Source organism: Hyperolius riggenbachi, chromosome 12, assembly GCF_040937935.1.
Source record: "Hyperolius riggenbachi isolate aHypRig1 chromosome 12, aHypRig1.pri, whole genome shotgun sequence".
Taxonomy (NCBI): Eukaryota; Metazoa; Chordata; class Amphibia; order Anura; family Hyperoliidae; genus Hyperolius; species Hyperolius riggenbachi.
In genome coordinates, this window is record NC_090657.1 from 32050852 (window position 1) to 32075402 (window position 24551).

Here is a 24551-nt window from a genome sequence, read left to right on the forward strand (position 1 = left end):
GTAATAGAGGAAGAATCTCCTCATTCCCCTGCAGAGTACCTGCACATCATTCTTACATGTATTCACAGTCACATTGCCTAGGGCCTGATCCATGTTCAGATTGTGCATGAAGAATGTGTAATAGAGGAAGAATCTCCTTATTCTCCTGCAGAGTACCTGCACATCACTCTTACATGTACCCACAGTTACATTGCCTAGGGCCTGATAGATGTTCTTTGTTCCGGCCTGTACCTTTTACAAGTAGGACTAGTTTTAGTCTATGACTAAAGGGAATAAATATGGCAGTCTCCAAATCCTTCTCACTTCAGTTGTCTTTTAAAATTCCTAAGCGAGGCTTCCCCCGTCCTCCGGTGTCCCCCCATCAAGTGGACGGGTCCGAAGTGTGTCAATGTAAATATTTACCTCTCCACGTTCCTGCGCTGGTGCCCTAGCGGCTTTTCATTTGGGTACCGTGAAAATAGCCGAACCTGATCGATCCGCTCTACTGCGCAGGCGCGAGTCCTTTTGCACCTGCACAGTAGAGCTATTTCCGCCTTACCCAAAGGAAGAACCGCTGCTGCGCCTGCGCAAGATCCCAGAGAGGTAAATAAATCATCCCTTGTCGGGCTTGTAGGGGGAGGATTGTGGGAGGATTCGGGGGAGCCAGAGCTGGATTGCCTGCAGCTACAGGGGAGGGGGAAGCCTCTTTGGAACCCTGACGCTTCCCCCTCCCGAGGTGAGGACCCCCCAGGGGAGTTTTTTTATATACAGGTTCTGTTTAAGATTGCTTTAAAGCAAACCTGTAGCCAAAATAAACTTATGAGATAATGAATTGTATGTGTAGTACAGCTAAGAAATAGAACATGAGTAGCAAATAAATAATTCTCATGTTGTTTTCCAGTACAGAAAGTGTTAAAAAAAACTTCAGTTGTTATCTATGCAAAAGAGCTTCTCTGAGCTCTTCGACTCACTGGGTCAAATACAGTCCTGTTTTCTGAAGCACTGAAACAGCCAAGAAACAGTGAGAGACAGCTTGAGATAAGGTTTTACTGCAGGAAGGTGCAAAGGGTCATTATTTCTGCTTTGTTTTATAGGTAAAAAGACAGAGTGTGGTTGCTAAACTGCAAATATGACAGAATGAAGAAATGTTATAAAAAAAAGCTGTATAACTGAAAATAAAAGTATGAGACTCTTTTCTTTGCTACTAATGTTCTATTCTTTATCGGTTCTACACAAACAATTCATTATATCATAAGGTTTTTTTGGCTTCAGGTATGCTTTAAAGAGGAACTGTCGCGAAAATCTTAACATTTAAAACATATACAAATAAGAAGTTCATTTCTTCCAGAGTAAAATGAGCCATAAACTACGTTTCTCCTATGTTGCTGTCACTTACAGTAAGTCATCTGACATTACCAACAGAATTTGGTCTAGTCCATCTCTCCATAGGGGATTCTCAGCATGGCCTTTATACTTATACTTTATGCTGGTCAGCTTCCCTGCTCACTGCACACTACGGTATTTTGCCAGTTGGACGGAGCTACTGCCATTCACTAAGTGGTTTTAAAAATAAAGAGAACCCTGAGGACTAGAGTTGGGCCGAACGGTTCGCCTGCGAACGGTTCCATGCGAACTTCCGTGGTTCGTGTTCGCGTCCCGCAGGCGAACCTTTGCGGAAGTTCGGTTCGCCCCATAATGCACCATGGAGGGTCAACTTTGACCCTTTACATCACAGTCAGCAGGCCCAGTGTAGCCAATTAGGCTACACTAGCCCCTGGAGCCACTCCCCCCCTACTAAAAGGCAGGCAGCGGCGGCCATTACGGTCACTCGTGTGCCTGCATTAGTGAGAGTAGGGTGAGCTGCTGCAGACTCTCTCTCATAGGGAAAGATTCGTTAGGCTTAGCTTGTTCCTGGCTGCATACCTGTTCGGTGAACCCACCACTGCATACCTGTTCTGTGAACCCACCACTGCATACCTGTACTGTGAACCCACCACTGCATACCTGTTCAGTGAACCCACCACTGCATACCTGTTCTGTGAACCCACCACTGCATACCTGTTCTGTGAACCCACCACTGCATACCTGTTCTGTGAACCCACCACTGCATACCTGTTCTGTAAACCCACCACTGCATACCTGTACTGTGAACCCACCACTGCATACCTGTTCAGTGAACCTGCCACTGCATACCTGTACTGTTCAGTGAACCCGCCACTGTATACCTGTTCTGTTCAGTGAACCCGACACTGCATACCTGTTCTGTTCAGTGAACCTGCCACTGTATACCTGTTCTGTTCAGTGAACCCGCCACTGTATACCTGTTCTGTTCAGTGAACCCGCCACTGCATACCTGTTCTGTTCAGTGAACAGTTTGGTGTGTCAGTGTGAAGCAGTACCTTAATTACACTACCTGATTGATGTATACACATGCAAGATGTTTTAAAGCACTTTAGGCCATTTAGCATTCAATGTGATTTCTGCCCTTAAAACGCTGCTTTGCGTGAAATCCAGATTTTCCCCGGGGACTTTTGGCATATATCCCACTCCGCCATGCCCCCCTCCAGGTGTTAGACCCCTTGAAACATCTTTTCCATCACTTTTGTGGCCAGCATAAATTTTTTTTTTCAAAGTTCGCATCCCCATTGAAGTCTATTGCGGTTCGCGAACTTTAACGCGAACCGAACCTTCCGCGGAAGTTCGCGAACCCGGTTCGCGAACCTAAAATTGGAGGTTCGTCCCAACTCTACTGAGGACCCCCCCTCCCCCATGAGAAGATGGGCTAGTCCAAAATCTGTCGGTAATGTCAGATTTCTACTACCCACTATAAGTGACAGCAACATAGGAAAAAAGTAATTTGTGGCTCATTTTAATTGTGAAAAAACGTACTTCCTATTTGTATACGTTTACATGTATTTAAAATGTTACGATTTTCGCGACAGAGGTCCTTTAAGTCATTTTTCCTCCTTTTATTTCATGTCCTTTGCTTCATCAGTGAAAAAAAGGCTTCTTGTGCTTCCTTCATTGAATTGACAATTATAAGCAGTATTCTACAGACACAACCAACCCACTGTGTTTAGAGCTGGCGGTAAGATATTTGCTGTTTCCTTGGCCCAGGTCGGATAGAGAATTTGCCGTGGGATATTTACATGCCAGTGCCTGGCTCCATTGAAGTTATTGGCAGTGAGATTGAGGTTTGGAAGCCCTGGGGCAGGGGCTGTGTGTTGGAACTGAAGCAAACATGATGCAGTATGAGAATCAGGAAGGGTAAAATGTTGATAAATAGGGTTAGTGGATAGGAAAGCTGTATGGGAGGTTAATTGGTTACAATTTGGAGAGGTTGATCTGTTATAGTTAGATTTGTTATAATCTAGAAGGTTAAAGAGAACCCGAGGTGGGTTTGAAGAATGTTATCTGCATACAGAGGCTGGATTTGCCTATACAGCCCAGCCTCTGTTGCTATCCCAAACCCCCCTAAGGTCCCCCTGCACTCTGCAATCCCTCATAAATCACAGCCATGCTGCTGACAAACAGCTTGTCAGAGCTGGCTATGGTTATCTCTATAGTGTCAGCCTGCTGCTCTCCCCGCCTCCTGCAGAATTCCAGTCCCCGCCTGCATCCCTTCCCTCCCTGCTGATTGGAGGGAAGGGATGGGGGCAGGGACCGGAGCTATGCAGGAGGCGGGGGAGCAGCTGAGACTGACACTACAGATGTAAACACAGCCTCACAGCACGGCTGTGATTTATGAGGGATTGCAGAGTGCAGGGGGACCTTAGTGAGGTTTGGGATAGCAGCAGAGGCTGCGCTGTATAGGCAGATCCAGCCTCTGTAGGCAGATAACAGTCTTTAACCACCCTGGCGTTCTATTAAGATCGCCAGGGCAGCTGCATGAGGGTTTTTTTTAAATAAAAAAAAAAATATTTCATGCAGCCAACTGAAAGTTGGCTGCATGAAAGCCCACTAGATGGCGCTCCGGAGGCGTTCTTCTGATCGCCTCCGGCGCCCAGAATAAACAAGGAAGGCCGCAATGAGCGGCCTTCCTTGTTTTGCTTAGATCGTCGCCATAGCGACGAGCGGAGTGACGTCATGGACGTCAGCCGACGTCCTGACGTCTGCCGCCTCCGATCCAGCCCTTAGCGCTGGCCGGAACTATTTGTTCCGGCTGCGCAGGGCTCAGGCGGCTGGGGGGACCCTCTTTCGCCGCTGCTCGCGGCGGATCGCCGCAGAGCGGCGGCGATCGGGCAGCACACGCGGCTGGCAAAGTGCCGGCTGCGTGTGCTGCTCTTTATTTCATGTAAATCGGCCCAGCAGGGCCTGAGCGGCACCCTCTGGCGGTAATGGACGAGCTGAGCTCGTCCATACCGCTAAGGTGGTTTTAAACACACCTCGGTTTCTGTTTAAAGTGGACCTGAACTCTTGCACTAGACAGAAGGAAAACAGCGAGAAATGCACCCTGTACGTATTTAGAGAGTTTAGATTTGTTCCGAATTCCTCTTCATCTGCGACAACACAAGTTGTAATCTGATCCCTCAGTTGTGTCAGCTGACTGCCACAGCAAAGAGGCTAATTTGAAAGCACAGGATGTTAACAATATGTCTGCTTCCATGAAAGCAGGAAGTAGATACACTGCAGATTTATTGCAGGATTTGTATCGTCTGTAACAAAGAAATGTTTTTCTTTAAAGGCCACCCGAGGTGGAAAGAAACAAATGAGATAAACAATTGTATCTATCCTCCTTCTCCTAAAAATGACTTTTTAAGATATTCCATAGTTTTATTTTATATTTAAATCTACATTTTAAGTTTTTACCGTTTTATTGTTTTTGCTCAATGACACATTCGTTGAAATATGCCAGAGCTAAAATAGGCTCACGAGTAGTTACAAGTAGTTACCTACTCGAATTCGTGATACAAATGAGGCTTAAAGGCACTTAAGCCTCATTTGAATCACGAATTCGAGTAGGTAACTAGGTGAGCCCATCACTGCTATGAACTGTTGACCCTTTTTTATCTCTTTCCTGCTCTCAGAAGCCATTTTATGCTAGGAAAGTATTTTATAGTTGTAATTTTTAATCAGTGAGGGTCACACTGTAGTCAGCTGCGACTCAGTAAGGAACTGCCACTTATATACCTGATGTTTAACTCTTTTAGGCAGAGATAGTAAAAAAGGAGCACAGCCTAGTTATTTGTGTGCTAGGCACTGTACATACCCATGTCTATCTCATCATGTCACACGACACTTCGGGTATCCTTTAAGGCTTGCTTCACACCAGGACGTTGCGTTTTAGGGGACGTTATGGTCGCATAACGTGCCCCTAACGCAACGCCTGGTGCTCCCTGCTTTGGACGTCAGAGTGAGCCGCGTTGTGCAGCTCACTCTGGCGTCCGTGATGCGTACTCTTGTGCGCATGCGGTATCACGTGGTCCTGCCGGCCAATCGCCGCACAGAGCAGCCGCTCCAGGAAGTAAACACTGCACGTCACTGAGTGCAGTGAATATTAATTAGCCATGTGCCTGGCCGCTCTCCGCTCCTCCCCAACGTTACTGAGCATGTGCAAGCAGTCTAACGTGGCTCTGCCGCTTACAAAGTACTGCATGCAGTACGTTGTCTGGTGGCGCAGCGTTACAATGTAACGCAACGTGGGCACTGTGAACAGCCCATTGATTTTTCACTGCTGTGCAGTGGGGTGCGTCTGTAACGTCCCACTGTGAAACCAGCCTAAAGGTTATTATTTTGTTGTGTATCTTTTAGAGCAGAGAGAAAGTTCTGAGTTCAGGTCTGCTTTAATGACAGACATGAGAAAGGGGATTTTGTTAAGTGGTAGGGTTAGGCAAACGATGGTGGAGAAATATTGACACTACTGATAAAAATGGTATTACATCGCTGAAATAGTAAATAAAAGTGATCTGTACACTCTGAATTCATACCTACCACAGTTGGAGAGATGACGAAACAGCTCAAAGCGTACCAATGATGCGTGTGTCATTTATTTTTTTAATCACAATATATGCTAACAGCGTTCTTTTGCCAAGAATCAGTATATTTCATTAGGAAAAGGCTTCTTTACAAGTTCCATTAAGTTAATTTTCAGGCCTGCCTTACAGGAGCATACTAGTCTGGGAGGATGATGTCACATGTAGCATGCACACTATACTCGCAGAGTACATTACTAAGAGCAAGATGCTAACCCCGGCCTCAGTAATCAAAACCAACATGGCCGTCACCATCATGGAAGAGTCGCAAAGTAAGCAGTTTTTTTTGTGATTGTAAGCCTCATAAACAGGATTCCTTTTGCTGGGTCAGGTTAACAAATGTTGTGTTTGCCTTATAAAGTATAAGGACTGGAACCCACTAGAGCGCTTTTTTGAGCATTTAAGGATTGCTTTAAATCACTAGCGATTTCCCTAAACACTCTACCAATGAAAATGGATGTGACAAATTCCACAGTAGCGATTGCGAATAGCCATATGGCAATCGCACTACATGCAGCCTTTTTGGAGCGTTTGCGCTTCAATGTAAAGTATAGAAGCGCTGCCAAATCGCTTATGAATCAATACACATAGTGGTTTGTGTGTGATTTTAAATTAAAGCAAACTGTAAAAAAAAAAAATATAATAATTTAAAAGGACCAATCGGAATTGAAATCACTAATCGCAAATCGCAATTTCAATCGCTGGCAAACAATTGTTACCAAAGTCGCCAGAAAACGCTCATGAACTTTCTTACAAATCGCTAATTCAAAACGCCAGCAATTGCCATATGCGACTAGTAGTGGGTTCCAGGCCTAAGGCCACTTTTAGAATAATAACCGATGACTGATAACTTTTGAAACCTTAAAGTGAACCTCCAGACTAAAAATCTACTCAGCAGCACTGAAAAGGCTTAGTGTTTCTTTAACAGTTTCACAGCATCACTTTATTTTTCTTATCTAAGCCTCATTTTTTGGCTGCACAGAAGCTAAGCTCCACCCATCAAAGAAAACTACCCGGGCATTATTCCCCTGATACTGTACAAAGCATGATAGGAACTTTGATGTTGTTGTTCTGGTTACCTAGCAACTGGGAGGGGTGATCAGCACACAGGACAGGTGGAACGGTGTCTCATGCTCCCTTTCACCTCCTTTCAACCAAAAACATGGCTGCCCCATAAATACACAAACATTTGCCTGTTCTTTTAAAACAGGGTGGGTAAGAGATTATATTACCTATCTATTTTAACTAACATAACTAATGTAACTTAAATACAGTATGTTTGTTTAGGCTGGAGTTCCTCTTTAATTCAGGCATTTCACAAATTGTTTTAAAAATTATGCCTTAAAGTGGATCCGAGATAAACTTTTTGCATAATTGTGTTCCTTTCATATAGTTTATAGGGTATTCCTCAAGCCAAATACTTTTTTTGTTTCGTTTTAATACTCTAATTCCCTACAAACTAAACAAGCCTCGCCCACAGCTTTTAACAGTGCCTTGGCAAGGGCTTATGGGAGCTCAGTCTGGGCAGCAGTAGGAGGAGGTTACTAGCCATTGATTTCAGAGGCAGAGGGGAGGAGGGAGGAGGAGAGGGGACTGAATTTACGCACAGACAAGCATCTCCAGCCCTCATCCAGTGACAATGTGACAAACAGAACATGGCTGTCCTCATTGTATTACAGGAATAAATAATGATAAAATGTTGAAGCTGTTTGCAGCTAGATATGCTGTGTAAACTATCTAAACTTTAGATAAGATTTATAGACAAGTTACTTGTTATAGTTGATAGTTTGATACTTTTTCAATTACAAAGTACTGACAAGTTTTTATTTTTTCCAGAAAAGATTAAAAAAAGCTTTTCCTAGGAGAAAACTCAGGAGAAAAAGTAATTGCATGTAGGCCCCTGTGCATTTATTAACTCTAATTTTCCCCTATTGCAAATGTATGATGGTTTTTAGAACCATCGAGAGCAAGGGTGATCAGAAGTCACTCCTTAGTACTTGGCCTCCCACCAAGTGGGGAAAGTGGGAGAGTCTCAAGAGCTCAAACACACCAGCAGTGGACCTGGTAATGTGTAGGAGATGTCCCCTTGTAAAGCTGCTGACGGCCATAAGAGCTTGTAATTGTAGTTAAGGGGGACCCCTATGTCGACATGGCTTCTCTCTGCTTCTTTCTACCAACTCTTATTATGGTGGCGAGGTAGAATCAGTATAACTCTGAGGAGGAGGTGGGGGACCGTTAACCATCACAATGTTTATTCAGCACCTTGGAAAGCTTGTGCATGTGTAACCTTATGGTTCATACACACGAGGTACGGCTGTCGCCGCAACCACGTGGCACGCGCGTGTTGCGGCGACAGGTCGCCCGTGTGTATGATGCGTGCGCCCCGAACCGTCGCTACTCCGAGCTGTCGCCAGGCGATCGACTTGTTCAATCGCCGGCAACAGCTGTCGCCGCAACTGTCGCTAGTCCGCCGTGTGTATGCGGACCAGCGACAGCAGCTCCATACACAATGTATGGAGTTCCGGCGGGGGGAGGAACCTTCGGCGACAGCTTCCGCTGCGTCTCTGCCTTTGGGCAGAGATGTGTAGACAGCTGTCGCACGGGCGGAGCTGTCGCCGGGCTGTCCTCTGTGCGCTAGCAACTAGCCACTTTTGTACCCCATGTGTACGTAGCTTAAGTTGGAAGGCTCAGGCTTCTGCACCCGGTAGAACTATTGCTTATAATTAGAGTTGGGCCGAACCTCCGATTTTAGGTTCGCGAACCTGGTTCGCGAACTTCCGCGGAAGGTTCGGTTCGCGTTAAAGTTCGTGAACCGCAATAGACTTCAATGGGGATGCGAACTTTGAAAAAAAAAATAATTATGCTGGCCACAAAAGTGATGGAAAAGATGTTTCAAGGGGTCTAACACCTGGAGGGGGGCATGGCGGAGTGGGATACATGCCAAAAGTCCCCGGGAAAAATCTGGATTTGACGCAAAGCAGCGTTTTAAGGGCAGAAATCACATTGAATGCTAAATGACAGGCCTAAAGTGCTTTAAAACATCTTGCATGTGTATACATCAATCAGGTAGTGTAATTAAGGTACTGCTTCACACTGACACACCAAACTCACCGTGTAACGCACCGCAAACAGCTGTTTGTGTAGTGACGGCCGTGCTGGACTGGTGCGCACCATGGCGAGAGTGCAGGTTTTGGTGGCTTTACAGCCCATATGGTCGCCAGGCTGATGTAGCTGAATGACAGAACAGTGACTGTCCAGCTGATCAAATTTGGTCTGACCACCAGGTGGCGGGTTCACTGAACAGAACAGGTATGCAGTGGCGGGGTCACTAAACAGGTATACAGTGGCGGGTCCACTGAACAGAACAGGTATGCAGTGGCGGGTTCACTGAACACAACAGGTATGCAGTGGTGGGTTCACAGAACAGGTATGCAGTGGTGGGTTCACAGCACAGGTATGCAGTGGTGGGTTCACTGAACAGGTATACAGTGGCGGGTCCACTGAACAGAACAGGTATGCAGTGGCGGGTTCACTGAACAGAACAGGTATACAGTGGCGGGTTCACAGAACAGGTATGCAGTGGCAGGTTCACTGAACACAACAGGTATGCAGTGGCGGGGTCACTAAACAGGTATACAGTGGCGGCTCCACTGAACAGAACAGGTATGCAGTGGCGGGTTCACTGAACACAACAGGTATGCAGTGGCGGGTTCACAGAACAGGTATACAGTGGTGGGTTCACAGAACAGGTATGCAGTGGTGGGTTCACAGAACAGGTATGCAGTGGCAGGTTCACTGAACAGGTATGCAGTGGTGGGTTCACTGAACAGGTATGCAGTGGTGGGTTCACTGAACAGGTATGCAGTGGTGGGTTCACAGAACAGGTATGCAGTGGCAGGTTCACTGAACAGGTATGCAGTGGTGGGTTCACAGCACAGGTATGCAGTGGTGGGTTCACTGAACAGGTATGCAGTGGTGGGTTCACAGCACAGGTATGCAGTGGTGGGTTCACAGCACATGTATGCAGTGGCAGGTTCACTGAACAGGTATGCAGTGGTGGGTTCACTGAACAGGTATGCAGTGGTGGGTTCACTGAACAGGTATGCAGTGGTGGGTTCACAGAACAGGTATGCAGTGGCAGGTTCACTGAACAGGTATGCAGTGGTAGGTTCACAGCACAGGTATGCAGTGGTGGGTTCACTGAACAGGTATGCAGTGGTGGGTTCACAGAACAGGTATGCAGTGGTGGGTTCACAGCACAGGTATGCAGTGGTGGGTTCACAGCACAGGTATGCAGTGGTGGGTTCACAGCACAGGTATGCAGTAGTGGGTTCACAGCACAGGTATGCAGTGGTGGGTTCACAGCACAGGTATGCAGTGGTGGGTTCACTGCACAGGTATGCAGTGGTGGGTTCACAGAACAGGTATGCAGCCAGACAGGAACAAGTTAAGCCTAACTAATCTTTCCCTGAGAGACAGTCTGCAGCAGCTCGCCCTACTCTCACTAACGCAGGCAGCACACGAGTGACCGTAATGGCCGCCGCTGCCTGCCTTATATAAGGGGGGGTGGGGCTCCAGGGGCTAGTGTAGCCTAATTGGCTACACTGGGCCTGCTGACTGTGATGTAGAGGGTCAAAGTTGACCCTCCATGTGCATTATGGGGCGAACCGAACTTCCGCAAAGGTTCGCCTGCGGGACGCGAACGCGAACCACTGAAGTTCGCGTGGAACCGTTCGCAGGCGAACCGTTCGGCCCAACTCTACTGATAATATTCAATATTCAATAACTCACAGAGAGTTCATGGACCAGGCATCCTGGCAGGCTGTTTTACTCTGTGCTAGTGAATGCACAGTGTATGACAGCTTATTGAAATCTCATTGCATGAACCCCCCTGCTTACTAGGCTATTATTGCTTGTGCATTTGATATCTGCACTTATTTATTTATAAATGCTGCTTCAGTGTGTTACCTCTAAACACAGATGTTAACAGATACAGGGAAGCATACCTTCCATTGCCTGTATGCTTCACTGTACCTACTGTATGTGACGTTAACGCGGCGTTAATGTGCGTTGCAATTTTTTTTGTTGCGTTATAATTTTCCGTTGCAGCATCCCACTGTGAACCTAGCCTAATACTTTTATCCATAGACCCTGAACAAGCATGCAGCAGATCAGGTGTTTCTGACATTATTGTCAGATCTGACAAGATTAGCTGCATGCTTGTTTCTGGTGTGATTCAGACACTACTGCAGCCAAACAGACCAGCAGGGCTGCCAGGCAACTGGTATTGTTTAAAGGGAAATAAATAAGGCAGCCTTCATATGCCTCTCATTAAATGTCCTCACTTAAGGACCAGGCTCGTTTTGGATGATCTGTGCTGCGTGGGCTCTTCAGCCCACTAGGGGGATGTCCTGCTGGGGGGTCTGACCGCCGCCGCTGCCTACTGCCGAGCGGGGGGGGGGGGGGGGCTCCTCAAAGCCCCCTCCGCAGCGCTATTCCCCCCTCCCTCTCCTTCCCTCCCTCTCCTCCTCAGAATAGGCGGTACAGGACAGCGATCCGTCCTATACCGCCTCTGATCAGATGCCGGTGATCCCCGGCCAATCAGAAGTCGGGAATCGCCGACCTCCTTTACGGCGCTGCTGTGACAGCAGCGCCGTACGCTGTAAACACCGGGGATTTCTTCCCCGCGTGTTTACATTTAGCCTCCGAGCCGCGATCGGAGGCTCGCAGGCTGTTCACGGATACACCCTCCGTGAACGGAAAGGAAACCGTTTCCATAGAAACCCACTTACGACCAGCCTCTGCCTATTAGGCAGTCGTTAAGTGGTTAAGCAGCAAAACTGAGAGAGGTGTAAGTGCTGCTTAACTAAGACTCTGTAGGTACAGTACGAAGGTTACATTCATTTATCCTTTGTTTCATGGCAGGTTGCACAATGTTGTATAAAAAATAGCCCTGTACATCAAGCCAACCACATCCTACCTCAAATAAGGTGTTCTTTTACACCATGACAGTCATACAAACGAGTTGCGAGCAAAAAAGGGTGGGGTTTTTAAAAGGTTGCCATTCATACCTGTTCGAAGTAGTAAGGTTAATAAATATGGACCTGAACCCAGAAAAAAAACAAATAAACAAGTAAATGAACTACATAGAAATAAAAGACATACTGTAGTGTATAGTAAGCATCCGCAATAATAAAAAGAATGTAATTAAAAAACAAACAACTAAAGCAAATAAAAGAAAGGGCAAGTTATATAACTTCTAATAACGGCGAACCCCCAATTTATTTAAACTACTTATTTTAAAATTAATTACATTTTAAAAAAAATCTAAAAATTATATTTTAAACGCTTGAGAGCAACCGGAAGAAAAAAAGTAATAAACCTCCTCCTCCTCGTCCCCAGCATATGTATCTGGCATCAGGTGATCCCCACTGGAGCTGGATAGTAGGAGCTTTGCTGTACATTAGAGGTGGTGGCCAGTGTTCTCATTGCACAGCCAACCATGGAGAGAGGAACTGTTTATACACAATAAGCAGACGGGGGTTCCAGTGCCGCCCCGCCAATGACGCCAAGTGACACATTTGAGCGTCAGGCAGCGGATCATGTAGCAGCACATATACAGGTAGGGACTAGATTGTGAGCCCCACTGAGGGACAGTTAGTGACAAGACAATATACTTTGTACAGTGCAATGTGTTGGCACTATATAAATATTTAACTAAATATACATGAAATTTTACAGTGCATATGACAGGAAGCTGCTACGTGAGCCGCTTCCTGTCATAGAGGCGCACTGGGTTGCTCTCATGCGAGGTCTGAGTAGTGGCAGGGGGGGGGGGCATGCGATGCAAGGGGCTGGGGACTGTATAGGAAGTGGTCGCCGAAAAGGTAACACAAACGGCGGGGGGGGCGTGAGGGGGAGTGTTGACACGCAACTGGGGCAACTGTACTAGCTATACTGGGGCAACTGTACTAACTACCTACCTACACTGGTGGCAACTATATTACCTATACTGGGGCAACTATACTGACTACCTACCTACACTGGTGGCAACTATACTACCTATGCTGGGGGCAACTATACTACCTATACTGGGGCAACTATACTGACTACCTACCTACACTGGTGGCAACTATACTACCTATATTGGGGCAACTATACTGACTACCTACCAACACTGGTGGCAACTATACTATCTATGTTGGGGGCAACTATACTACCTATACTAGGGGTAACTACACTAGCTACCTATACTGGGGCAACTATACAACCTATACTGGGGGCAACTATACTAGCTACCTATACTGGGGTAATTATACTGGCTACGTATACAGGAGCAACAATATTGGCTGCTTATACTGGGGGCAACTATACTGGCTACTTTTACTGTGGCCAACTATACCTGGCTACCTACAGTACCTACCTATCTAACAATACTGAGGGTGAAAATGTTGGGGTGCTGTGCAATAATTCCAAATCTGGGGGGAAAGGGGGGGGGGGGGGGGGCATCCTCACAAGTTTGCCTTAGGCAGCAAAAAAGTCTAGAACCGGCCCTGGGGGGTTCCCAAACCTCCTAAGGGGGCAACCTTAGACAGTAAAGGATTATAATTACAATATTCACTAGGAAGCAGCTGATGACTGAATGAATACTCTTAAAGGACAACTGTAGTGAGAATGATATGGAAGCTGCCATATTTGTTTCCTTTTAAACAATACCAGTTGCCTGGCAGCCCTGCTGGTCTATTTGGCTGCAGTAGCATCTGAATCACACCAGAAACAAGCACGTGGCTAATCTTGTCAGCTCTGACAATAATGTCAGAAACACCTGACCTGCTGCATGCTTGTTCAGGGGCTGTGGCTGAAAGTATTAGAGGCAGAGGATCAGCAGGATAGCCAGGCAACTGGTATTGCTTAAAAGGAAATAAATATGGCAGCCTTCCCACACCTCTCACTTCAGTTGTCCTTTAAAAAAACACATTCTTTACAACTAAGTAGTCTCTTTCGCTAATCACTTCAACACAGCTGTTCTTAAAGGGGCACTACAGCGAAAAACTGTAAAATTTAAAAAATGTGCAAACATATACAAATAAGTACGTTTCTTCCAGAGTAAAATGAGACATAAATTATTTTTCTCCTATGTTGCTGTCACTTACAGTAGGTAGTAGAAATCTGACAGAAGTGACAGGTTTTAGACTAGTCCATCTCTTCATAGGGGATTCTCCGCAAGGCTTTTATTCTTTATAAAGATATTCCCTAAAAAGGATTTAAACAATGATGCTGGCCAGCTTCCCTGCTCCCTACACCGTTTTTCAGCAGTTGGACAGAGCAACTGCCATTCACTAAGTGCTTCTGAAAATAAATATATCCTGAGAATCCCCTATAAAGAGATGGACTAGTCCAAAACCTGTCACTTTTGTCAGATTTCTACTACCTACTGTAAGTGACAGCAACATAGGAGAAAAGTAATTTATGGCTCATTTTACTCTGGAAAAAATGTACTTCTTATTTGTATATGTTTGCACATATTTTACATTTTACAGTTTTTCACTGTAGTGCCCCTTTAATAAAGGATGAGCAAAAGTTCTCCTGTCATTCAAATCATCAGCTAGTTCTATACAATACAAAGACAAAACGTGTAATAGAAAACATCTAACAGATGGAAATGGCATAAAAAGTTAGTGCAAAGCAAACATACAGGTGCGTGCAGCAAATACAGTGTAGCGTCACTGGGAGCGTGAGGGGTAGAGCATGACAGTCGGTGCTGTAGTGTGAGTGTGTCAGGTGACTGCAATCCTGTGGGCACATAGATGCAAACTGCATGTTTTTCCTCACTAAAACAAAAACACAGAAGGTGTGAAGTACCTGGTTGGTGAAGTACGAGGTTCCGTCTGAGTAAGATCATGCAGGGCTCTTACATGGAGGTGGAGACGCAGGCTGATATCAAATAAACACTCATTTCGAAAGCTCTAAGTCATGAACTTCGATTCCTTTCCAAAGTTGTGTTTGTCTTGGGAGGAACCAGGCAGAGCTTATAATCGTACTATTGCCAGTTGTGTTTTTATTGACACAGGTAAGTCCCAGACGTTACACCTGCTAGGTACACGTTTTCCCTGCAGGTCACGCTGCCTGATCTCCTGTCTGCTGCCTGCAGAATATGCGTATAGAGTATCCTTACTCTGGCCACACCATTTAATACAGAATAATCTGTGTTGACTGACGTGACGTCAGTCAACACAGATTATTCTGTATTAAATGGTGTGGCCAGAGTAAGGATTCCTATCAGCTCTTGGAAGAGGACCTAATATGAAGTGACATCTGTAAAATCTGAATATGCATTATTATTTTGCAGTGACAGTTCATTCTTACTAATCAGGGATAGCTGTTTGTTCTGTTATCTATTGTATTTGTTATCTTCTTTTCTGGTGATGCTGTTAGCTTAGTTTTGATTGCTTAACGTTAAACACAGAGGTTCATAAAACTGTCAAAGTACAAAAGTTCTGCCAAGAATTCCTATAGAAATCAAATGCCTTTATAGGCAGAGGTAGGGAATCCGGGACCAGCACTGAACTTAGGTAGGGTTAAAATGGAACTGAACTCTTGCACAGGACAGAAGGGAAGGATAGAGAAATTCGCCCTGTGTATTCAGAGAGTTTAGTCGGTCTAATTCCTCCTCATCTGTAACTAAGCACAAGTTGTAATTTGATCTCAGCCGAGTCAGCTGCCTGCCATGGCAGAGCAGCTAATTGGTGAAAACAGGATGTTAACACCACGTCTGCTTCCATGAAAGCAGGAAGTAGACACACTGCAGATTTATTGCAGGATTTGTATCAGCTGCAACAAAGAAATGTTTTTTTCTTTAAAGTTTATTATGCTGTTGCTTATTTTTTAGAGTTCTGAGTTCCGGTCTGCGTTAAGGCAACCTCTGTAGGGTCTTCCATTGTGTGGACATTTGAAAACACAGTATATTTAAATACAATGAATAAAAGCTAGCTGTAACTAGTAAGTCCTTAAGGTGCCCATACACTCGTCAGATTGGCAGCAGACAGATAAGAAATGCATCTGATGATCTATCTGATGCGTTTTTAGAACATTTTTTACCAGGATAGAATTCCAACAGATTTCAGTTTGAAATCTGTTGAAATTCGATCTGATGGCATTTTTTTGCCATCAGATTTCCATTAAGGCCAATGCAAACTGATAAGCAATCTCATCAGATCGACCTAAATTTTCCACCCTGCTAGTTCGATGGAAATCCATCGAAATCGATCGAAATCGGCCGTCGATCGGTCGATCGGCCAACCGATTTGCGATCGATCGATCGATCGATCGACCGCGATCGATCGATCGTCCAGAAAATCGGCTGAGTGTATGGGCTGCTTTATCCCTTATTCAATTCATTCTTCCCCCAAGTTTTCTCCTAGGAGGTAATTTTACATCCTCTGGTTTAAAATAACTGACAACATCCTGCAATGGAAAAAGTATCAGAAGAAGTTGAAAAAGTGTTGACCAAATAATGCTGAGTATTTTCTCGCTGGTGGCTTAACCACTTAAGAACCAGCGGTCTCTGCACCCTTAAGGACCAGAGACTGCTGGTACAGGAACGCGGAATCCCGACGAAATACCGAGGAATCGCCGCACATACCCGCCGCAATCGCCATCATCGCTGCTCGCTGGGGCCCCCAGGACATAGACTCTGCCGTCTCTATGGTGCCAGAGCCATGTGATCCGGTCAGGAGCCTCTTTCATTGGCAATGGGAGCGGCTTACATTGATAGACACGGCCAGGAGCCAATGACAGGCAGAGCCTGTGAGATGCGACGAGACTCGTCGGGTTTGAGCGGCGGGGAGCGGCGGAAACGGCGGATGCACGCGGCGGCGGCTAATTGAAAACACCCTGCCAGCCAGGAGCCCACCAAAACAGGGCATAGATTTCAGTTAGCGGGGTCCTTAAATAGTTAAATACATTTAATTGATAAGGGCCCATATGCAATTCATTTTTTCTCCCGAGATTTCTCCTGGATACATTTTCATTTTTTCTTCAGTGGTGTAGCAATTGGGGGTCCAGAGGTTGTAACTGCACCGGGGCCCTTGGGCCAGAAGAAGGGCCATCCCTTAACTATAGTATTAGCTCTCTATTGGTCCTGTGCTGATAATGATCACTTCTCTCGATGCTTTGAATAGTGGTAATCATTAACAAACTGTTCCCCATCCTGTTCTTGCACCTCTGCCACTGTAGTTGCCTTTGGCAGGTTTTGCTGCGCTGTATAAATTATTATGAATAGAGTGCTGGGGGGGGGGGGGGGGGGCAGCACTCTATACATAATTTTTAGGCATTGTTTACAAACAAAAAACATGGTCCGCTAACCAGGGAGTGATGTTTGTATGTATATATATATATATATATATATATATATATATATATATACTGTGGGTTGCAAAAGTATTCGGCCCCCTTGAAGTTTTCCACATTTGTCATATTACTGCCACAAACATGAATCAATTTTATTGGAATTCCACATGAAAGACCAACACAAAGTGGTGTACACGTGAGAAGTGGAACGAAAATCATACATGATTCCAAACATTTTTTTACAAATAATTAACTGCAAAGTGGTGTGTGCATAATTATTCGGCCCCCTTTGATCTGAGTGCAGTCAGTTGCCTATAGACATTGCCTGATGAGTGCTAATGACTAAATAGAGTGCACCTCTGTGTAATCTAATGTCAGTACAAGTACAGCTGCTCTGTGAGGGCCTCAGAGGTTGTCTAAGAGAATATTGGGAGCAACAACACCGTGAAGTCCAAAGAACACACAAGACAGGTCAGGGATCAAGTTATTCAGAAATGTAAAGCAGACTTAGGCTACAAAAAGATTTCCAAAGCCTTGAACATCCCACGGAGCACTGTTCAAGAGATCATTCAGAAATGGAAGGAGTATGGCACAACTGTAAACCAACCAAGACAAGGCCATCCACCTAAACTCACAAGCCGAACAAGGAGAGCGCTGATCAGAAATGCAGTCAAGAGGCCCATGGTGACTGTGGACGAGCTGCAGAGATCTACAGCTCAGGTGGGAGACTCTGTCCATAGGACAACTATTAGTCATGCACTGTACACAGTTGGCCTTTATGGAAGAGTGGCAAGAAGAAAGACATTGTTAACAGAAAGCATAAAAAGTCTTGTTTGCAGTTTGCCACAAGCCATGTGGGGGACACAGCAACCATGTGGAAGAAGGTGCTCTGGTCAGATGAGACCAAAATGGAACTTTTTGGCCAAAATGCAAAACGCTATGTTTGGTGGAAAACTAACACTGCACACCACTCTGAACACACCATCCCCACTGTCAAATATGGTGGTGGCAGCATCATGCTCGGGGGGTGCATCTCTTCAGCAGGGAAAGGGAAGCTGGTCAGAGTTGATGGGAAGATGGATGGAGCCAAATACAGGGCAAACTTGGAAGAAAACCTCTTGAAGTCTGCAAAAGACTTTGAGACTGGGGCGGAGGTTCACCTTCCAGCAGGACAATGACCCTAAACATAAAACCAGGGCAGCAATGGAATGGTTTAAAACAAAACATATCTATGTGTTAGAATGGCCCAGTCAAAGTCCAGAGCTAAATCCAATCGAGAATCTGTGGCAAGATCTGAAAACTGCTGTTCACAAACGCTGTCCATCTAATCTGACTGAGCTGGAGCTGTTTTGCAAAGAAGAATGGGCAAGGATTTCAGTCTCTAGATGTGCAAAGCTGGTAGAGACATACCCTAAAAGACTGGCAGCTGTAATTGCAGCAAAAGATGGATTTACAAAGTATTGACTCAGGGGGCCGAATAATTATGCACACCCCACTTTGCAGTTATCTATTTCTAAAAAAATGTTTGGAATCATGTATGATTTTCGTTCCACTTCTCACGTGTATACCACTTTGTATTGATCTTTCACATGGAATTCCAATACAATTGATTCATGTTTGTGGCAGTAATGTGACAAAATGTGGAAAATTTCAAGGGGGCTGAATACTTTTGCAACCCACTGTATATATACATATATATCAGGTTACAGTATACTACAAGTTTTTATTACATGGGGAATTATCTGCACTCCAGTCTGGCATTAGCCTGTGACAGGCAGCAGCTCCTTTCCCCCTCAGCCTCACAAACTCAGAAAACTGAGAGTAGAGACCTGTCTGTGAGGGATAAACAAAGCGCACACACAGAGCCTGCAGGGGGTGTGGAGGAGGTGTGCATAACTTCTCCCTATCACAGCAGAGTTCTCTCATCCCCTACATAAGTTAACTACAGCATATTAGTCGAAAAAAAAACACAGTCTGAATACCTGTTTTGTGGTCTAAAGATTGTTGTTATGTGACTTTAGCGGAGTCCAGCAAATATTCTGTTTGGGATGGTGATGGTCCAGTTCTTTCCTGTACATCTGGGTCTTCTCTTCTCCACTCTTTCCTTCTTCACTCAGCCCTATTCAAGATATAAACATGTACACTCGTTCAGAGAAGGTTTCTCTCTCACAGGAGATAAGGACTCTTAACCTGCCTGACGTTCTATTAAGATCGCCAGGGAGGCTGCGGGAGGGTTTTTTTTTAATAAAAAAAAAACTATTTCATGCAGCCAACTGAAAGTTGGCTGCATGAAAGCCCACTAGAGGGCGCTCCGGAGGCGTTCTTCTGATCGCCTCCGGTGGCCAGAAGTAACACGGAAGGCCGCAATGAGCGGCCTTCCGTGTTTCGCTTACCTCGTCGCCATGGCGATGAGCAGAGTGACGTCATGGACGTCAGCCGACGTCCTGACGTCAGCCACCTCCGATCCAGCCCTTAGCGCTGGCCGGAACTTTTTTTTCCGGCTACGCTGGGCTCAGGCGGCTGGGGGGACCCTCTTTCGCCGCTGCATGCGGCGGATCGCCGCACTGCAGCGACGATCAGGCAGCACACGCGGCTGGCAAAGTGCCGGCTGCGTGTGCTGCTTTTTATTTGAGCCAAATCGGCCCAGCAGGGCCTGAGCGGCAGGCTCCGGCGGTACTGGACGAGCTGAGCTCGTCCAGACCGCTCAGCAGGTTAAAGGTCTGTGGGACACTCAGAGGAACACCAAGGATGATGTCTGGAGTAGTCCAAAGGCCTTTCCAGAAAAACACAAAAATCCAGAGAGCACAGGAGCCCGGTATAGTATAGTATTTAACTGCACTGGATGTATGTTGATTGGTGTGACAAAGAGGTACTCACAAGTGTGGGTTGCAAGACCAGAAACCACAGTACCAGGCAGGTGAACCCATCCTTACACAGGTATTTGGGTCTTCTGTGGGCAGGTAGGTCGTACTCCAAGAAAAGACAGTTGGGAGTTCCAGAGGAACTCAAAACTTGTTCTCCCTAAAAATATGGAGTGTTGGGGACTATATAGGGATAGAGGAGGTGCCCAGTGACAATGATGTTTGCTCAAAAAAAATGTTTGAGGGTAGGAGGGGGTAGTACATATAAAAACTAAAAGACAACACGTTTCGCTGGTCTCTGCACGCATCCTCAGGTCAAGTAATCAGTGTCTTGTTTTGGATGACAAAAAGGCAAGTTTGATTCATTCTTAAGTTGATTACTCAAACTTGTTTGCAATCCAAAACAAGACACTGATTACGTGAACTGAGTAAGTGGGCAGAGACCCACAAAACAAATTGTCTTAAAGCTATATAGTTTTATATGAGCTACCCCACCTACCTTCAAACATTTTTTTAAGCAGACATCATTGTCATTAGGGCGCCTCCTCCCTCCCTATTTACTTAAAGGGACGATCCTAGAGAATACTCATACAGGATCATGGTCAGACAGAACCAGACAGCATATGGATACAGCAGTTTGTGAACTACAGCATGGCATTTAATGCACACAGGCCCATTTGCAATTCACTTTTTCACCTGAGTTTTCACCTGGGAGATAATTTTTCCTCTTCGGTTTAAAATAACTTTCCAGCCCTTTTCAACTAAAAAAGTACCAAAAAGTAGGTAAAAAGGTACTATCAAAATTATTTTGAGTATTTTCTTACTTTCTGGTGGCTTAAAGAGAAACTCCAACCTAGAATTGAACTTTATCCCAATCAGTAGCTGATACCCCCTTTTACATGAAAAATATAATGCTTTTCACAAACAGACCATCAGGGGGCGCTGTATGACTGATATTGTGCTGAAACCCCTCCCACAAGAGGCTCTGAATACCGCGGTACTCTGGGCAAACTGCCACAATGTAACAATGTTCACAGACAGGAATTAGCTGTTTACAGCTGTCTGTAACAGCCAAAGCAGCTAGGAGCAGCTACATAACCTGCCCACAGTAACAATGTCACCATGTAATAAATGTCAGAATGTAAATCGGGGAGAGGAAAGATTTTACAATGAGCAAACACTGACTAAATCATTTATACATAATTATGGTAAAAAATGAAGCATTTTTTTACTACATTATTTTCACTGGAGTTCCTCTTTAAAAGGAATTTTATTAACAAGTTTAAAAATATCACCTAGGGGAAAACTGAGGAGAAAAAGTGAATTGCATAGGGGTTACAGTGTCTGCTGGGACATTCTGAAAGCAGTTTTGTTCCTTTTCTGTGACCGGAGTTACACCTTAAAGATGAACTGACCTCATGCCAGGGCAAACAGAGGTCCTTTGGTGTGCTGGCAACACTCCACTAAACAACCATTAATCTACTCCAGGCAGGAAGGAGTCCATAGAATCACACTGCATACAACCAATTCAATACAGCAATCAATACCGATGCAAATTAAAAGCGGTGAAAATCATTTACTGCAAGCAGGGGTGGGAGCACATCTCCTTCATGTAGCGTGTGGTTTATCCCCAGACACCACCATTACTCACAACACTTTGGCAACGTGGGCTGTGTAATACACTTTGGGAATTCTTTTCTAAAGATGTGATTAGTAGTAATACGCCACAAAAAATCTATGATGCATTCATTCACGATGCATTATTTATAAAAAAAAACAACTGCCCAGTAGCATACCCTCAAATGGCACCAATCACATTGCATTTTATTAAAGAAGCACTATGGTGAAAATTTTAAAAAAGTGCAAACATATACAAATAAGAAGTAAAATGAGACATAAATTACTTTTCTCCTATGTTGCTGTCACTTACAGTAGGTAGTAGAAATCTGACATTACCGACAGGTTTTGGACTAGTACATCTCTTCATGGGAGATTCTCAGGGATTTATTTATTTTTAAAAGCACTTAGTGAATGGCAGTTGCTCTGTCCGAATGCCAAAAAACTGTGTAGGGAGCAGGGAAGCTGGCCAGCATCATTGTTTAAATCCTTTTTAGGGAATATCTTTATAAAGAATTAAAGCCTTGCTGAGAATCCCCTATGAAGAGATGGAGTAGTCCAAAACCTGTCACTTCTGTCAGATTTCTACTACCTACTGTAAGTGACAGCAACATCGGAGAAAAGTAATTTATGGCTCATTTTACTCTGGAAAAAATTTACTTTTTATTTGTCTATTTTTGTACATATTTTAAATTTTACAATTTTCACCATAGTGACCCTTTAACTGTATGTCAAGTGGCATAACTGAGGAGCTTGGGACCCACGCACCCTATTAATATGAAGCCCCCTAAACCTACCAAGGACAGTTCCAGTGTCAGAGAGGTGTAATAAGATTTAGGAAACAGTTTGCTAAAGCAAACCTAAACTGAAAATTAAAAGTCAAAATAAACATACACACATCATACTTAACTCCTGCGTAAGTCTACTCCTCAATCTCTTTCTCCTCTCCTGCATCCTGTTTGTCCACTGTGATCAATGGAATTCTACATCCTCCATTTTAAAAATGGCCATTACCTCATAACAGCTTCCTGGTCAGCACACTGTTAAACCGTATCATCACCCACTTGAGCCACAGGGAAACATGGACATTATCCTGCACATCAATTGTCCTTTCAGTTATAAGTGTCAGCAACTGATATATAACTGACAGTCACTGACATATTTCAGCTCTGACAAAGTCTTGTCAGAACTAGAAGGGATTGTTGTAAGTAGAAAATAGGGAGCTTCTGAGAGGAACTGACGTCGAGGTAAGGATGTAATATTCATTTGCAGGTACTTTGTGTGTTTATTTTAAGTAATTTTACTGGGTTCAGGTTCCCTTTACGGATTACCACTATTCAATGCACATATAGAGGTGTTCATAAGAAGCACAGCAGACAGCACCAATGCAAAGCTAATACGATGATTGAAGAAGGACTCCCATGTGGTCCGAGGCCCCCTGTGTGATCACAACTTCTGCATCTGCTATTGCTACATCACTGCATATGTTAGACATTGCTAAGGGCTGATATACCCCAGCTGATGAATGATGTGATTACCGGCAAGTAGTATCCAGTGCTGCTTTACAGTCATGTCATAAAGAGGAAATAATTGTAACCTCTCATAAATAATTATCAATATATCAAAAATCTAAATATATTTCAACCCTCTATTTTTTTTTTCAATTCAAAAAGAATAAAAACATTGTGGGCTACTTAGTGATCTTAACTAACTCTTTCTCTAGGTGGAGCACCTGCAGGGTAAGATGCTACCAAACTTGTACCCTCCTCCTCCACTAGGCCCCACAGCCCATGTGACTGTCACTATTTGGGGGGCCTTGCTTTGGCAAACGCTCCCTTTCTTGCACATCAGCTTAGGCCCAGTATTGAAAGACAAGATACTCTGTTGCTCTTTTTTATAACACAACTATATTAATTATTATAATTTAGCATTTATATAGCACCAACATCTTCCGCAGCGCTGTACAGTGTATATTATTTGGTCACTTAACTGTCCCTCAAGGGGGCTCACAATCTAATCCCTACTCACGTCATACAGTATGTATTGTGTAGTGTATTTATCATAGTCTAGGCCCAAGTTTGGGCAAAGCCAAGCCAATTAACTTATCTGTATGTTTTTGGGATGTAGGAAGAAACCAGAGTGCCCGGGGGAAACCCACACCGACACGGGGTGAACATACAAACTCCTTGCAGATATTGCCCTGCCTAGGATTCAAACCAGGAACCGAACACTGCTGTGCTAAGTGCTACACCACCATAGCTGTTATTATTATTATTTTTTATCATTGTGTATTAACCACTTCACATCCAGACCTTTTTTCCCACTTATGGACCAGAGCAGTTTTGACAGTTTAGCTATGTCCTTATTTTAATCAGAAATAACTTTATCCCTACTTATGACACAGAAATGAAATATATATTGTTTTTTCAAGACAAACTAGGCTTTCATTGTATGCCATTTTTTCCCTCAAACAATTTTGTTTTCTATGAATTTTAATGGGAAAACAAGGAAAAAATATAAAAAACACATTATTTCTCAGTTTTACCAATTCCAGTTTCAAAATAAAAAGTGCTACTTTAGATTAAAAAAAACACACATTTTGTTTGGCTATTCTTACTGCTTATCACAAAACTTACATTATGTTCCTGTCCAGGGCCGGTTTAAGCAACAATGGGGCCCCAGGGCAAAATAAACCTGAGGGGCCCCCCCAACGGATACCCTGGAGCAAAAATTGGCATTAAGGGACCTTTTTTGCAGCTGGTATAGTCAGGGT

General features: G+C 44.5%; 1 protein-coding gene across 6 annotated transcripts in view; it reads right to left on the reverse strand.

Moving 5' to 3' along the window:
• Nucleotides 1-24551, reverse strand: part of KRT222 (keratin 222) — a 119067-nt gene that overhangs the window by 88362 nt on the left and 6154 nt on the right. For 3 of the 6 annotated variants that reach the window (XM_068262603.1, XM_068262605.1, XM_068262604.1), the window contains exon 2: nt 19283-19419. The gene's annotated coding sequence lies outside the window, so the exon portion shown is untranslated. Of the gene's footprint in view, nt 1-12022; nt 12051-14104; nt 14237-14813; nt 15057-19282; nt 19420-24551 lie in introns of those variants that run through there. The other 3 variants (XM_068262607.1, XM_068262606.1, XM_068262608.1) reach the window with 3 other exon arrangements.